At 33.8% G+C, this 14,809-nt stretch overlaps 1 protein-coding gene across 1 annotated transcript in view; it reads right to left on the reverse strand.

The window, feature by feature from the left end:
* Nucleotides 1-5,272: 5,272 nt before the first annotated feature.
* LOC128995475 (probable cytochrome P450 CYP44) overlaps nucleotides 5,273-14,809 on the reverse strand; it is a 66,177-nt gene continuing 56,640 nt past the window's right edge. Inside the window, exon 11 of the mRNA XM_054420496.1 lies at nucleotides 5,273-6,423. The gene's annotated coding sequence lies outside the window, so the exon portion shown is untranslated. The remainder of the gene's footprint in view (nucleotides 6,424-14,809) is intronic.

Raw genomic sequence — 14,809 nt, forward strand, 5'->3', positions numbered from 1 at the left:
CGACACAACATGCCAATGTGGATTATTTATCAAGATTTCCTGTTACTGAAGTATCAAATGTATGTGACGATCATGAACGGTATCTAATGAATCAAGTAGAGATGATGCCTGTATCAAGAAGACTAATTGAAGAAGAAACACAAAAGGACGAGGAACTTAAAAAGGTATACGATCATCTTATATCAGGAACAAGCTTAAAAGAACTCAGTTTGAATGAGTTTTGTTTACAAGATGGTTGTGTATTCAGAGGGCATAGAATTTGTGTAGGCCTACCTTCCACATTACACAAACAAGTCTTGGATGAATTACATGCTGGTCATATGGGCATGACAAAAATGAAATTGCTAGCTAGAAGCTACTGTTATTGGAGAAATATGGATCAGTTAATTGAAGCTATGGTGAAACATTGTCATTCATGTCAACAAAAATTGAAAAATCCACCTAAGGAGACAACTCACCCATGGGAGCTCCCAAACGGACCTTGGGAACGCATACATATTGATTTTGCAGGTCCACTACGGGGTTGGTGGTACTTAATCGTCGTTGACGCTTACAGTAAGTGGGTAGAAATTATACCAAAAAAATCTACAACCACAGCTTGGTGTGTTAATTAAGCAATTGGATAGTTTATTTACAACCTTCGGGTTTCCTCATGTCCTGGTATCAGACAATGGAACTCAGCTAACTTCAAAGCCCTTCAAAGATTTTCTCACAAGGTATGGAATAATACAAAAAACCATAGCTCCATTTTGTCTGAAGTCAAATGGACAAGCTGAGAGGGGTGGTTCAAACTGTAAAGAGCCTTTTAATTTTGCAAACGGATGTGTCAAGATCAAGTTAAATACTATATTAAAACAGTTGAGAAAAACACAACATTCTACTACTGGGAAATCTCCTTATAGTCTCATGTTTGGGAGGAATATAAGAACTGAACTAGATCTATTAGTAGAAAACCCTATTTTGAAAGAGACAGAGATACAAGTGACAAAGAGACACTTTACTGTAGGGGAAGGAGTGCTGGTGAGGGACTACTCTCTTACTTCAAATAAAAAATGGACGGTTGGGAAAATTGAGAAACAAATGGGAAATTTTATCTACCTTGTTAGAACGGAAGACGGATGTATATGGAAAAGACATGTGGACCAAATTAGAAAATTGTAAATATATAAAGAAAACTAAAGCAGGAGGATTGCTATACCAGCTGATCAGCTGGTGTTTATTTTCTAGTGTTTTTGTTTATGTTTGGATTTTACAGTTTAGTTTTCTGTTTACACCTTTAATAAAATGAGTTACTTTAATTATCTATTCTTTTATTAAAACACACCACCGAGCATCCCCTATATTTCCCTATTTGGGGGTGGAGGATGAATTTCAAAATACCACCAAATTATTAATACTTTCCATTACCTTAGTAACGTGTATAAACGCTCGTTTGAATATATGCAGCCGTTCAAATTACACGGGGGGAGTTATTCCCCCGTTATAGGGGTTATCGGGGTTAGAGGTTATCGGGGACACCCCCCGATATAAGTCTGAACAGCTAGTTTACACGCATAAAGACAAACTCTGGTAGGTAGTTTAAATGTAAAAAATCATATTTTAAACAAATGACAGCTTATTTTTAATCCAATTAGGCCTACAGTATACAATTAAAATCTGATAATTTAACAAGTAAAACAGCAATATCGTCAATGTGAAAAGCCTTGAAGTGAGATTGGTGGCCGATTCACATAATGGTTATTAAGTAGGCTACAGTAGCTATCCACCAGCTTCCATTGCATAGTATCATTGACTCACTGAAACCTTAAGAGGTTTCAGGCCTCATATTCTCTTCTGTTACCTTCTTCTTCTAATGTAGATCCAGAGTCTGGAGATGTCTCTCATTACTGGGTCTTTCAACTTCATTCTTGTCCTTCCAAGTGGTCGTCTACCCTACCTCTATGGCATAGATAAAACATACTTTCTTGTGTTGGTTACAGGGCCGCCGAGAAGGGAGGTGCAAAGGGGGCAAATGCTCAGAGGCCCAGCCCAGGGCTGAAAATTCCAAGTTTTTTTTTTTGTAAAAAAAATGATTTCAAAAGAACGAAACGAACAATATGAAAATAAAATATTATTTGAATATAAAACGAAAATGTCTTAAACTGTCTGTGTCCACGTAAATGTTGGGAATCTACACTACACTGCATGACTAATACAGCATGTTGTGATTATTCAAATCTACAAAACAGTTGCCGGGTAACAGCTAGTCTAGCTAGATTAGTCGGTTGATAAGCGTCTAGACTGCCAGTGCAACTCCGAGGAACGAGGATCAGATCGGAAAACCCCCCACCATTGCTCCGTGCCGATGGCGTGACGTCAACCATTACCGCAACGATACGGAGCTGAGTCATGAGCCTTGGTGGTGTAGTGGATAGCGTGTCGGGCTGATAATCGGAAGGTGCCGGGTTCGAATCCCACTGATAGTACTAACTTTTTGTCAACAATTTTTTTTCATAACAGCAAGTTTGGTTAATTTGGTTAGGTTATGACAGGTTAATTTTACAATTTAAAAATTATAAAATTGAATTTGAGACATTTATTTTATAATTTTATTTTTAGAACAGAACTATTTTTTCGATTAGTAAACCTTCATCCGAGTTTTTCATCATCAGCAAGTTTGGTTAGTTTGGTTAGGTTATGACAGTTTAATTATATTTAATTTAAATTTAACCTACAAATGATACGTTTTTACAGCAACAGTGATAGAGATAACAATTTTAGCGCCTCTGATCCTCGTTCCTCGGAGTTGCACTGACAGTCTAGACGCTAGTAGTCGGTTGTTCTCCCGGATATGATTGAAACTACTATACTACTCGGTCCCAAACTCAAGTCTTACCATGAAATTCGCTAAAAGAAAGAATAAAAGAATTCACTCCCTGTTATTTGGACAAATAATGTGTTCCAGCTAAATTACAACAAAATCCAGTTAATTAATTTTTGAAATTATGGGCCCTCTTATTTTATGACAAGAGGTTAATATAGTACAAGATGCATGGAGTAAAAGAGGTGGGCCAGACAGAGCGCGCCCATCGGACTGAGGCAGTGACGTCACTATGCAGTCCTCGAGCCGCTACTCACAGCCCGTACACAACACTTTTAGATGTTGTTTTGCGCTGTTTACGCCAGTTTGTACTACGCAATTGTTAAAATTGGTTTTGCTTGGTTTTAAATATAATAATATGTTATTCCTTATTATATTACTACTCAAATATTAGAGCAATTGTTGATTAAATTGATGCCCATTTCTGCAATTGTTGTTATATCACTAAGGATCTACTCTGATCCGGTAAATAGCATCTAATTGTATGATCTATATATTTTTAGGATAGCCTACTTAACTACAGTTGTTCATGAATATATTAGTAACTAAATTAGATACCCTTAACATTTTTCAAATTATTATTTAAATCAAACAAACATTTTTCACTATACAGATATACAAAATAAAAGTAGCTTTTGGTAATGTACAATCATCATTAGATTAGTGTAATTAGGAATGGAGATTTATATTTTTATGAATGGAAAGAAAACACATTTGAAATAAAAACACTTTATTTACAAAGTGTATCTCTCACCATTGGACATGCAATCAGATATAAACACATTGAGTTGTAGAGTTCTTGAAATCTTTTACTTACTCTTAAATTTAGTACTGACGATGACGTTTCTTAGTTGATTGTTTTTGATTTTTTGTTGCTGTTCATTTGTTTTTGCCTGATTAAAAAAACTTCAATATCATTAGACTCTACTATTCTTCTTTGAGCAAATAGCTCAAGACGGTCTAGAGGTAAACGATGAACTTTATGGCGTAATGGCTTAATGTTTTTACTTTCTTAACAGGGTCATTTATTCATATCAAAGCATTTTAAATAGGCCTAGGTAAAATACCTATTTAATTTTCGATTTTAAAAATTCCTTTTCCAAACTCTCAATTTTCATTTAGCCTACATTGTGGTGTTTTATTATTACAACATAGCTTGCACAACTTTTTTGTTTCCCCGGTAAAGTTTTCTCAATTTTCGTTTTGTAGAACATTCCTCCGCATCACTACGATAATACTGTGTTCAGTAGACACAAGTTTCATTCAGGGCTCACGAATGTTTAACATTCCCCAAGCTCAATAATCATGAAATTAATTCCTTTAAACATCTTCAAAATAAACAAATATAAAAATGATTGAAATCCAAAAATCGTTTCTTTTGCACATTTCAATAAAGACAAAGCCTATTTTGTTTGCGAATAAAATATGACTCTTATGTCGGATTGAGTTTTAGTTTTAAAATAGGTAACTGTCATTATATATATAGCTAGCATTTTTTATCTCAGAAAGTAAACTCGTATAAAAACACCGAACAACGTGCACTTACATAAAAGAGAAAAATCCTCTTAAAACGAAAATAATAAAGTCTAAAATGAAACATATGTTTATACATACGGAATTAATATTTTTCTTTAAAAGTACCTGTGAAACAAGCTTTCCTCGGGGAAAATCATTAGTATTCTCTGAGCGTATTCTTTGGTCAATGCCATTTATCCAAACAGATTTTTGTGGTCTATTTAATTCCTGTAAAATAGTAATACAGTATCGTAGTTGACTTTGATTTGTAAGCAACATTTATGATTCCCATGTAAACTATTAAATAATTGGTTGTTGTTTTTTTTTTTATCAACAAACCCAAATAAGTTTATCATTAAAAAGGAAAAAAAAGAAATAAAACATGAAAAAGGATGGCGTTTCATTTATAACTAACACCAAAAAGCAGTTGAAGTAACTTTTAAACAGGCAACTTTTTTACCTAGTGCTAAAAGATATTTTTTATTAACTGACCTGAAAAAGGGGAGTGTTATATCTTAGTCTAAAATGATTCTTAAGTGTAATATTATTCCAACTGAATCGGTAGACGCCTGCATTTCATCACTTTCTATGCAACATTCAGGCCTAATTGGTTATTTACTATTGTCAAACTGTTCACAATTCATGTTTAGTTCAAAATAATAAAAATCATTATTTAGTACACAAAGATATTTGTGTCATAACGGTAAATACCTCCTCCAAACCAGCGTAAATCGTGTCTGAAAAAGTAAGGTTTGTGCGTTTAGCATGTATCTAGCGGGGAAGCAGCCGCGGCCGGGACTGCAGTGACGTCATCGCGCGCAGTCCGCTCTGTCTGGCCCACCTCCTTTACTCCATACATCTTGAATATAGTTAGAATAATAGGTAGCTTATACTGTATTATAGGTTTGCACTTGTTTTAATCAATAATTTCTTTGACCTTTATTTTAGAATTCACAAAAAATCAATGCACAAAAAGTAACTATTTGGCAGGTTTTATATCAGCAGTATTTCCATTACTGGGTACTATTATTAGAAGTTTTTCCATCAACTGCATTTAGTTTCGGCTTTAGGTGGTCAATTGTTTGTTCCTCCAAAGCAGCTTTTAGAGTTAAATCATACTTCTTTTCCTTTGTCTTTTCAATATCATTTAGAAGATTTTTGTAGCTGCTCTTCAATTTTTTCCTGCTATTTTTATCATACACAGTTTCATCCTGCCTTTGTAGTTTTAGCTGTTCGAGTTTAGTTGTTGCCAGTTCAAGGTCCATTTTCATTCTCATCAGGGTTTTCTCTGCTTTGTGCACTTTCTCACTAATCTGTTTCTTCATCTTGTTGGCAGTATTAGTGACAACATTGTCAGGCAACCCTCCAACATCACTCACATGCTGTTTCAGTTTATCAACTTTGGTTTTCGCCACTGCAGCATCAACCGTCAGATATTCTTTCTTTTCTTTAGTTTTTACAATATCACTTAAAAGATTCTGTTGCCATCTGGTAAGTTTAACAGGAGCAATAGAGATGTCTATTTCTTCAGCTTCCTTTTGACTTTGCAGTTCTTCAAGTTTTTTGGTTGCTAAAGCAAGTTCCAGATTAACTTTGGCTTGGTCTAAAAGAGCTTTGCTTAGCTTATTTGATCTATCCTTGATTTGACTCTCACTTCTAGTAGAATCTTCATTTAAAGCAGACAGTTTTTCAGCTAAAGCATTTGCAACTCCAGCTCTGACAGACAGGTCTTCTTTTCTCTTTTTTGTTTTTGCAATATCCTTCAAAAGTTTTACCTGCCAACTACTGAGTTTATCATAAGCAGTATTATCATCAATGGTTTCAGCTTCTCTCAATTTCTCAAGTTCTTCAAGTCGAGTTGTTTCTGAAGCAAGTTCCAAATCTAACCTTTGTTGTTGATCTACAGCTTTTCTGAATTTGTCGATTTTACTCTTTAAAAACCCAAACCATCTCTTGTTGATTCCAGCTTGTGGTGTTTCCTCACTTGACAGAGAATTTTCTAGAGCATGTTTATATGTATTTGATTCTTTATCATCTAGCTTTCCACCCTGAAAAGTGAAAACATTGAGCACGTGTTAGAAATATTATTTTTTATTAGTGTTTCAACAGACAAAGGTCAAATTAAGTCTAATAGACAGACATAATCTATTAAGTGAACTAGAGTAGCATATAATTTGTATAAGCTAATGTCCACACAAAGAATAGCATATATTGTCGAGTTCTCTCACTCTTTTCTTTTGTCTGTGATTGTAACCAGTTATTGAGCTAATGAGCTATGGGACCATAATCAGTAAATAACCAGTATAACTATATTTTTTAAATTGAACCACTACAAAACAGAGATTGTTGATGTAAAGTTTTATGATCTCCAATATGTTTTAACATTCAGGTCCAAATAACTAATGTGACTGAAAAATAGTTTTAGTTGATTATCGTTAATCCTTTTATGCTGGGCATGTTAAATCATTTGGTAAGAAGATACCAGTAATAAAAGCACCGGTAATTAGTTGTCAACTTCATAACTAGTAAACAGTAATAACATGTAGTAGTGCGCTAATTTTTCAAGAACAGATACCTATGTGTCACTTTAAAGCAACATTTACACGAGGCCAATGCCAATTGAGCAGGAAGGTCATGGGTCAGGTTACATGCCTCTAGTGTATTTCAAGTTACCTGAGGCAGGTAACCTGCCCGCCAACTGGCTTTGGGTAAACACACTTTAAGAGATGGGGACCTGTTCTTCGTAAGGGGTTGACGTATAAATGTAAAATGCTTATTGCAGTTATACTCATGCTTTGCAATTGCAATGGGAGAGGACACGGTTTGAGAAAATTTGGTTCTTTTAATTTACTGTATGCTAAAGTATAACACATCTACCATAGCCATAATTTTGTACTACTGCACCTAAACAATAGAAACAGGTAAATTATCAAATATTTGCACAATATCACCAATTATTTATAATAAATATTTCTCATTTAGTCCAAGCAAACCACAAAAACAGACACAGGGGTCGTTAAAAAAATTTCAAGAAAAAGGTTTATGGTTTTACAGTATTTTGTAGTGTTGGGTGTGCAGAATTACATACTAAAAGTTTCCAAATATTGGTCCAAGGAAAACCCCGAAAATCACGATAAAAATGGCGGTTTTTCCCAACATTGGACGAATTTAGAAAAAGATATACATACACATACACTTTTATAGACATTTTTCAAAAATTTGACTTGGGACCACCCCAGATATTTGTTAGGTGGTTAGTACTTCATTTAAAATAGGGAACACGTTTTAGGCCACCATCTTAAGCCCCCCATACACTATCCAACATGTTGGACGGACATGTCGGGATCCGACGTCTTGTCGAACATATTGGACAGTGTGTGGGTTCCGACCCGACATGCTCGACGGATATGTCAGGTCGGATGCTCGGTCCGATAGCACCACCCGACTCGAGCCGTCCGCCTGACATTGGAGCCACAGTTTCCAGTAAACTTGTATTTACCCACATAGCACAGAATATTTATTTGATATCAAATAAACGTTCAATATATCAAACTATGTCAAATCAAAAATTTGATATTTATTTGATATTCATTTAATGTTCAAAATGTCAAAGTCAAACAATGTCAAACTTTGAATATTTATTGTATCTTCAAAATATCAAAGTCAAATAACATCAAATTTAGAATATTATCTAAATATTCTTAATGTTAAAAATTTGATTTTCTCTTTGAAAATTGCCAAATATACTAGTTTTAAAAATTTTTAGATTTAACTTTTTAAATTTTTTAGAGTAAAGAATTAGTCTCCAGCCTACAGGGGCCCATTTCATAATAAACTACAAGTTACAACTTGTAACTTGTTATTTCCATTAGATTTGCATTGGGCAATCAGCTGATTTACTAATAATATTAGTTTGTACTTTATTATGAAATGGGCCCCAGTTTGTAACATGGAGGTCGGAGGTCAATTATCTCAAAATAATTAATAATAGGAAGGAACACTGAACACTGTAATTTTTAATTAATTGATGATGGATTTTGACTTTTCGCGGGGGGGGGGAGTTGTTGGAACATCTGATATTTTTCTGAATCTAGGCTTACTACACATTTCAAGAAAAGTGAATAGGAAACACAGCTTTTTTTAAAGTTTTGTTTATTAATAAAAAAGTCAAACTCTTAACGATTGGCCTTATCATTTTATTTTTACTAGTAAATTAAACCAAACGTAAATTTAAATTTTTTTAAGTGTAACTAAAAATATGTTAAGTATCTAGTTTGAGCTTGACTTGGCCCATTCGTATGAAAGGAAGAGAGGAAGACTGAAGACAAAACACCAACTGACCAACTTAATTCTAACCTAACTCAGCAAACAAAACAAAACTACAATACAAAACAAATTACAAAATCCGTCGCGCGACCAGTGGTGGCCAGTTTACTCACGGTGTGGATTTATTTATTTATTAACCAACAAATTGCCCATTTTGAGGGAAAGTACACGATTTATGTAAAATGTACCTAAGTTATGACAACTAACTTGTTGAGTAGGCTACACAAGTAGTGAAAATAAACTATGGAAGCAACAAGAGTATCAAGATTCAAGAACAAGACATAACCTCAAATCAGTTAACTTAAGTGTGCTGATATTTGTTTAGTGTGTCACTATTAGTTTAGAGTTGTTATTTTTGTGACTGGGTATTTGCATAACCTACACCGAACATCTTTTCACGTTTTGATCCTTGGAGTATGTAAGTATAAGTCACTATACCTAGTAACATAGACGTATTTTAGGCCTTGGCCTTACCTAGACCTAAGTTAAGCTACTGTACAAATTAAATTGGCCAACTTATCATTCCTAATGCCTTAACTTAAGTATAAATAGATAAATCTGAAACCTCAAAATAGGCAATCTGTTTTAGAGGAAGTATTTTTCTGCATACTAATTAGGCCTAGGCGTAAGCTACTAAGTTAGGCGGCTTGCTTAAGCTTCAAAGGGCAACTTCCGGATGAAAATAGTGTTCAATATATAGTCTAGTAAGTAGGACTAACTTACTGGTTTACAAGGCAAATGGAATACCATACTGTGTTGTAATACCTTGTTAGGCTAATTTTGAAATATTACTAAGTTATGTGGGTTATATTACGTCAGTCACTAACTTAAGTTTATGTAAATTCACCATCAAGAATAAGTTAACTTAATTTAGGCTAGCCTAGGCCTAACATATTCTACCTCAACCAGGTTACAATTTACCGGTATTATAAAAGAAATAGCCTAGCCTATTTGAAATCCATTTTCCTTTTAAACTGAATTGGGGTACACTTCCGTATCTGTTGTCAAAAACAACTGAATGAACATAGGCTATAACGATCGATATTTTCATTCGGTTGTTTTTGACAACAGATACGAAAGTCTACCCCTGTATTGTCTCTTAGTCTTTTGTATTTTAGTTGTTGTCTGCTTCCTTTACCAACCAATGATAAGGCCTAACTAATCTTGATACATATTTAGGCCAGAGAAAGGTATGCATGAATTTAACTAAAAGTAGTTTTCTCTCCATTGTTTCAGTTGATAACCCTGCAGCTTTGGTGGAAGTTATTATTTGGTAGCAGTGAATAATTTGCCTATGGTACCAATTCTCCCGAGTGACAAAGTGGCTGTCTAGCAGCCTGTAGGCTGGGAAGGAGGAATAAATTTTTCTTTTGCAATCTGCATCTGAAGCCAGCTATCTTGCGTAAGTTTTTTTTTTATTTACAATCAGACATTAATAATAGGTAGACATACATATATTTCAATTAGGTTTTCTCAAAGTTAAAATAAGTTAAAATAAAGTTTCAATCTTAGGTGTTTTTATTTCAATTTTTCTGTTTGATTCGCCATGACTGTGTATGTCTTTTTTGCCATAACGGGTACAGTTCCGCAGAGAACCTGCGATATATTATCGGATAAATAACATTATATATCAATAATTATCCGATTCAATACATCGTTCCCTATGTTTTTTCACTATGTAAACATCAAATTGAGTTATGATTTGCAGATTTGGTGAATTGGTTTTGCAATATTAATATCAAATCAGATATATATACCGTCCGATAATATATCGTAGGTTCTCTTAGGAACTGTAGATAAGTTAGGCTCTACCACCAAAACACAACCTAATTCATGATAGGTACCTATTGGGTAATAACGTAGCCTAAGGTTCATCACACAGTTAAGAGAGTTTCTCTTTTTTGTGACCCACTTATATAGGAAGTCTTTGATTTACACTATATAAATATTCCGGCAGTGCTAACTTGTGTAAAAGAAAACTGTATTAGTTGAATTTTTTTAAACGCACACATAGGCCTATACACACACCAAAATACATCCGACCGTTGCACTCATTTCAGTCAGTGCTCACCCCAATATTTGTCCGTTCAAGTGACTGAGGATTACTTTTACCACTACCTAGGTCAAAATTTTCAATTTTCAGATTTAGATTTAGCTTTAACAAGGCTACTCAAAAAAAGCAAATGCCATCAAAATATAAAATAGATTTCACTAACAATTTAATATGTGTACCTAGTTGTAGGCTATCCTGGGTGTTGATCAGGAAAATTAAAATATATACAAATTCTAGTGCTAATACTAATCTCTTTTATACAGAGGCAGAACCGGTACGCAAGAACACTAGGATCGTGGTGTAATGGAAATATATGTTGTTGCTACTATAATCAAGAATTGGCTTCGCCCAGCAAAGTTTAGGATTGATGCAAGGTAAATTTATTGTGTTATTTATAATTTAGGTTAAAGAAAAGATTGCTTATCTAATTACCTAATATAGAACTTAAATTTTATTATAATTAACAGATTAGGCCGACATCTAACTACTGTGATGTTTTCTTTTCAAATTGTGAATTTTCAGTGACAGGCTATGCAAATGAGCAAAACTTAATCTGCGGTTTTATCCATCTCTTTTTTCTTTATTGTCAAGAACTCAATGCCTTATCGACAAATTTAATTATAAAGTACAGGTATAGTAAAAAAATAGGTCTTAAAAATGCCTAACGAAGGGGTCTCCAACCTACAGCCTGTGGGCTACATCCGGCCCTCGTGCAGTTTTATTCCAGCCAGCAGAAAGCCAGCATACGTTTTTGAAAATTATTATTTTTTATAGCAAACACCAATTATATTCTCCCACGATTGCGTAAACACGTGTGGTCAGGTGGTCTCAGCTATATCGTGATCATCTCCCGTGATCTTACCAAGACTCACGAGCATATTATACTGCAGTCTCGACGGTGCCGTGATTGTCTTTTGCAATCCCAGCAACACCCTTCATTGTTGACCATGATTTCCTTGAGGTGTAAAAAGAGAACTTTGTCAATGAATGCAGGCTCAGCCATGGGATATTTATTTACCTCGCGGCTCATACCATAATTAAGAGCAATTAACTGTCTCTTCCCCGTTCAACAAAATTTGTGTACAATACCCTGTCTCCAAGTTGGCAGGTTAACGTATTTAAATAGGAACATAGTAAATGTCTCTCACTTGCTAATTTTTTCTCAATAGGCCTAGGGGAAAATTAGTAGTAGTCAAGTAGCGGCAGATTAATTTAAATATATATATTTTGAATTGATCCTAATTGGCAGAACTACAAATTGAAATCTTAAACTAGCTGACATTTTAAGTGTCAAATTTTATAGCCTATTCTCAATAAAAAATCATTGAACTTTTTGTCAAAGATTTAGCTTAGAATGTGATTACTTCTTAATTGCACATCTTTCGTTAGAATTAGAGGCATTTATAATTTTATTTTATGAACAGAACTATATTTTAGATTATTAAAAAAGGAAACTATGTAGTTTATTTGTTTATGGATAGATTTTGATAAAATTTGGCAAACTTATTTACTTTATCCTATACTATTGACGTATGCTCAAAAAAACTTTTTACCTTCTCCATGGCTGCAAACCTAACCTTGTTAAATCTAATCTTCATTCAATTTTTATCTTGTATATTTTTTTATATTATCAGCAAGTTAGATTAGCTTATGACAGTTTAATTTTATAATAGAATGCTCTCATTTTGTCCGTAGTAAACCTTAATTCAATTTTTTCACAATCAGCAAGTTTGGTTAATTTGGTTAGGTTACGACATTTTAATTTTATAATAGAATGCTCTCATTTCGCCCGTATCACAAAAAGCCTTTACCTTGTGACAAACGACAACTACAATCGCATCGATAGTAGATGATGTTGTGATTCGATAGAGTAGCGAACAATTAACGTTAGTCGCTAAATCGGTGGCGTTTTTAGACAAAAAAGTGCTCACCGAGGAAAAAGGGTTGGAGACCCCTTGTCTAACATATTATATATTATCTATAGCTGTCTTAGAAAATAACTCTGTTGAACCTCTTTTACAGGAACAATAGAAAACTCAAGAAGGCCATTTGGGAGATGAAGAAGACCAGAATTATTTTTTTTGTAAATTGTACATATCTTTTTTATATTTGTGTTTAAATAATTTGTAATTAAACTTATTTTATCATACAAACAAAGTTTTTTCTTTAAAATGTTTTCCTTGAATGCAATTTTGTTTTAAACAAATATGTTTTGTGATACTTTTGTTAATGTTTTGTCAAATAAGAAATATATATATATATATTTACATTTTTGGGTCACCCAAGAACTTTAACAAACTACCTATAACTTCAGAATAATAAGTCAAATCAAGGTAAGAACAGTAAAGAAGTCTGAACTGATATTATTTTAATCGCCATGAAATTTGAAATGTGAAAAAATGCAACCTAATTCTTCTAAACATATTTTACCAATAAATGTATGAGACATTTATTTGATATTCAATTTAATATTTATTTAATGTCAAATTAAGTGAGGTTGAACCTAAATTGACCATTTAAGTGATATCAAATGAATGTTCGCAAATATTAATTTAATATTCGAATGTCAAAAATGTTATATCAATATTTATCACCATCATATTTAAAATGTGAATGTAAATTCAATCATATTCTCTTTATTATATTTTACCAATAAATTTATGAATGTCAAATTTGATATTTATTTTATATTCAATTTGAATATTTATTTGATGTAAAATTGAGTGACGTTTGAACCTAAATTGAACGTTTATTTGATATCAAACGAATGTTCGTGAATATCAATTTGATATTCAAATGTCAAAAATTTGATAGCTATTTGATATCAAATAAATATTCGGTGCTATGTGGGTAGCGAGTTGTGCGTGATGTGATAACCGTCCCATTTTTCCATAATGTCATTAAATAATAAACAGTTCTGGTCAGAATTTATTTAACTCTACAGAGACTAGAAGGCGTTGTGGGCTGTCAAAAGTAAACTCTATTGCAACAAACATGCACATAGGGGCACGATATCCTGATGGAAAAGTGCAAGGAACTGTATCCAGAGTGTGATTTATAGTTCGTTAAAAATAAAATTGAAAATTTAAGAGCCTAGTTCCATATGCTCTAAAAATCCCTAAAACCATCGCTAAAAATCCCCCTGAAACAGCTAACAGTCGTCTCAAAATCCATCTCAGAACTAATATTTCACCTGACTTGTTGGGTGACATGCTCGACAGTGTGTGGGAAACACCCGACATAAGTCAGGTTGGATGATGGGTCCGTCGTCAGGTCAGGTTGTCAGGTCGGGTGGCATGTTCGATAGTGTATGGGGGGCTTTAGGATCCGCCATATTGGATAAAAATAAAGTTTTTTAAACGTAACGACAGTGTTGCGACACATCATTATAAACTAGATTTTCACGATGATTTAAATGCCGGAATCCGTTTTAGCGAATTTATTATATAGGGAATTAGGGAATTTCCCATATAGGGAATATTAGCGAATTTCCCATATAGGGAATTAGCAAATTTCCCGTATAGGGAATTAGCGAATTTACCATATAGGGAATAAGCTATTACCGTAGGTCTCATGGTAAGACCTGGACCTGGGACCGATTTAGTTTTTCGTTTTGAGGTCCCCAGAGGCCAAAAACACCATCCGTTCAAATTTATATATATATATATATATATAATATATATGTCCGTTAGCGTGATATCCTACTAATATTATAAATGAGAAAGTTTGGATGTATGTATAGATGTATGTTTGTGACAAGTCAACGCGAAAAATACTGGTCGGATTGGGCTGAAATTTGGCATGATGATAGCTCACATTCCCGATTAACATATAGGCATATTCTTATTTCAAAAATCCTTTCGGGCTCCGCCCCAGTGGCTCTGGAGTTTCCCATGTTAACCTTATGAGAACTGGAATTATTGAATCTTGACAGCTGTTTCAATTAAACAAGTTGGTTCTGTTCTATGATGTTCAATAGCATTAAAGTTACAAGGATTACCAACAGGGTGCAACACTATTATTTCTTTTACATTTATGACAACAGCTAATTTGCA

The sequence above is a fragment of the Macrosteles quadrilineatus genome, unplaced genomic scaffold (assembly GCF_028750875.1).
Source record: "Macrosteles quadrilineatus isolate MER2022 unplaced genomic scaffold, UCM_ALF_1.0 Scaffold_1__1_contigs__length_201487025, whole genome shotgun sequence".
NCBI classification, from domain to species: domain Eukaryota; kingdom Metazoa; phylum Arthropoda; class Insecta; order Hemiptera; family Cicadellidae; genus Macrosteles; species Macrosteles quadrilineatus.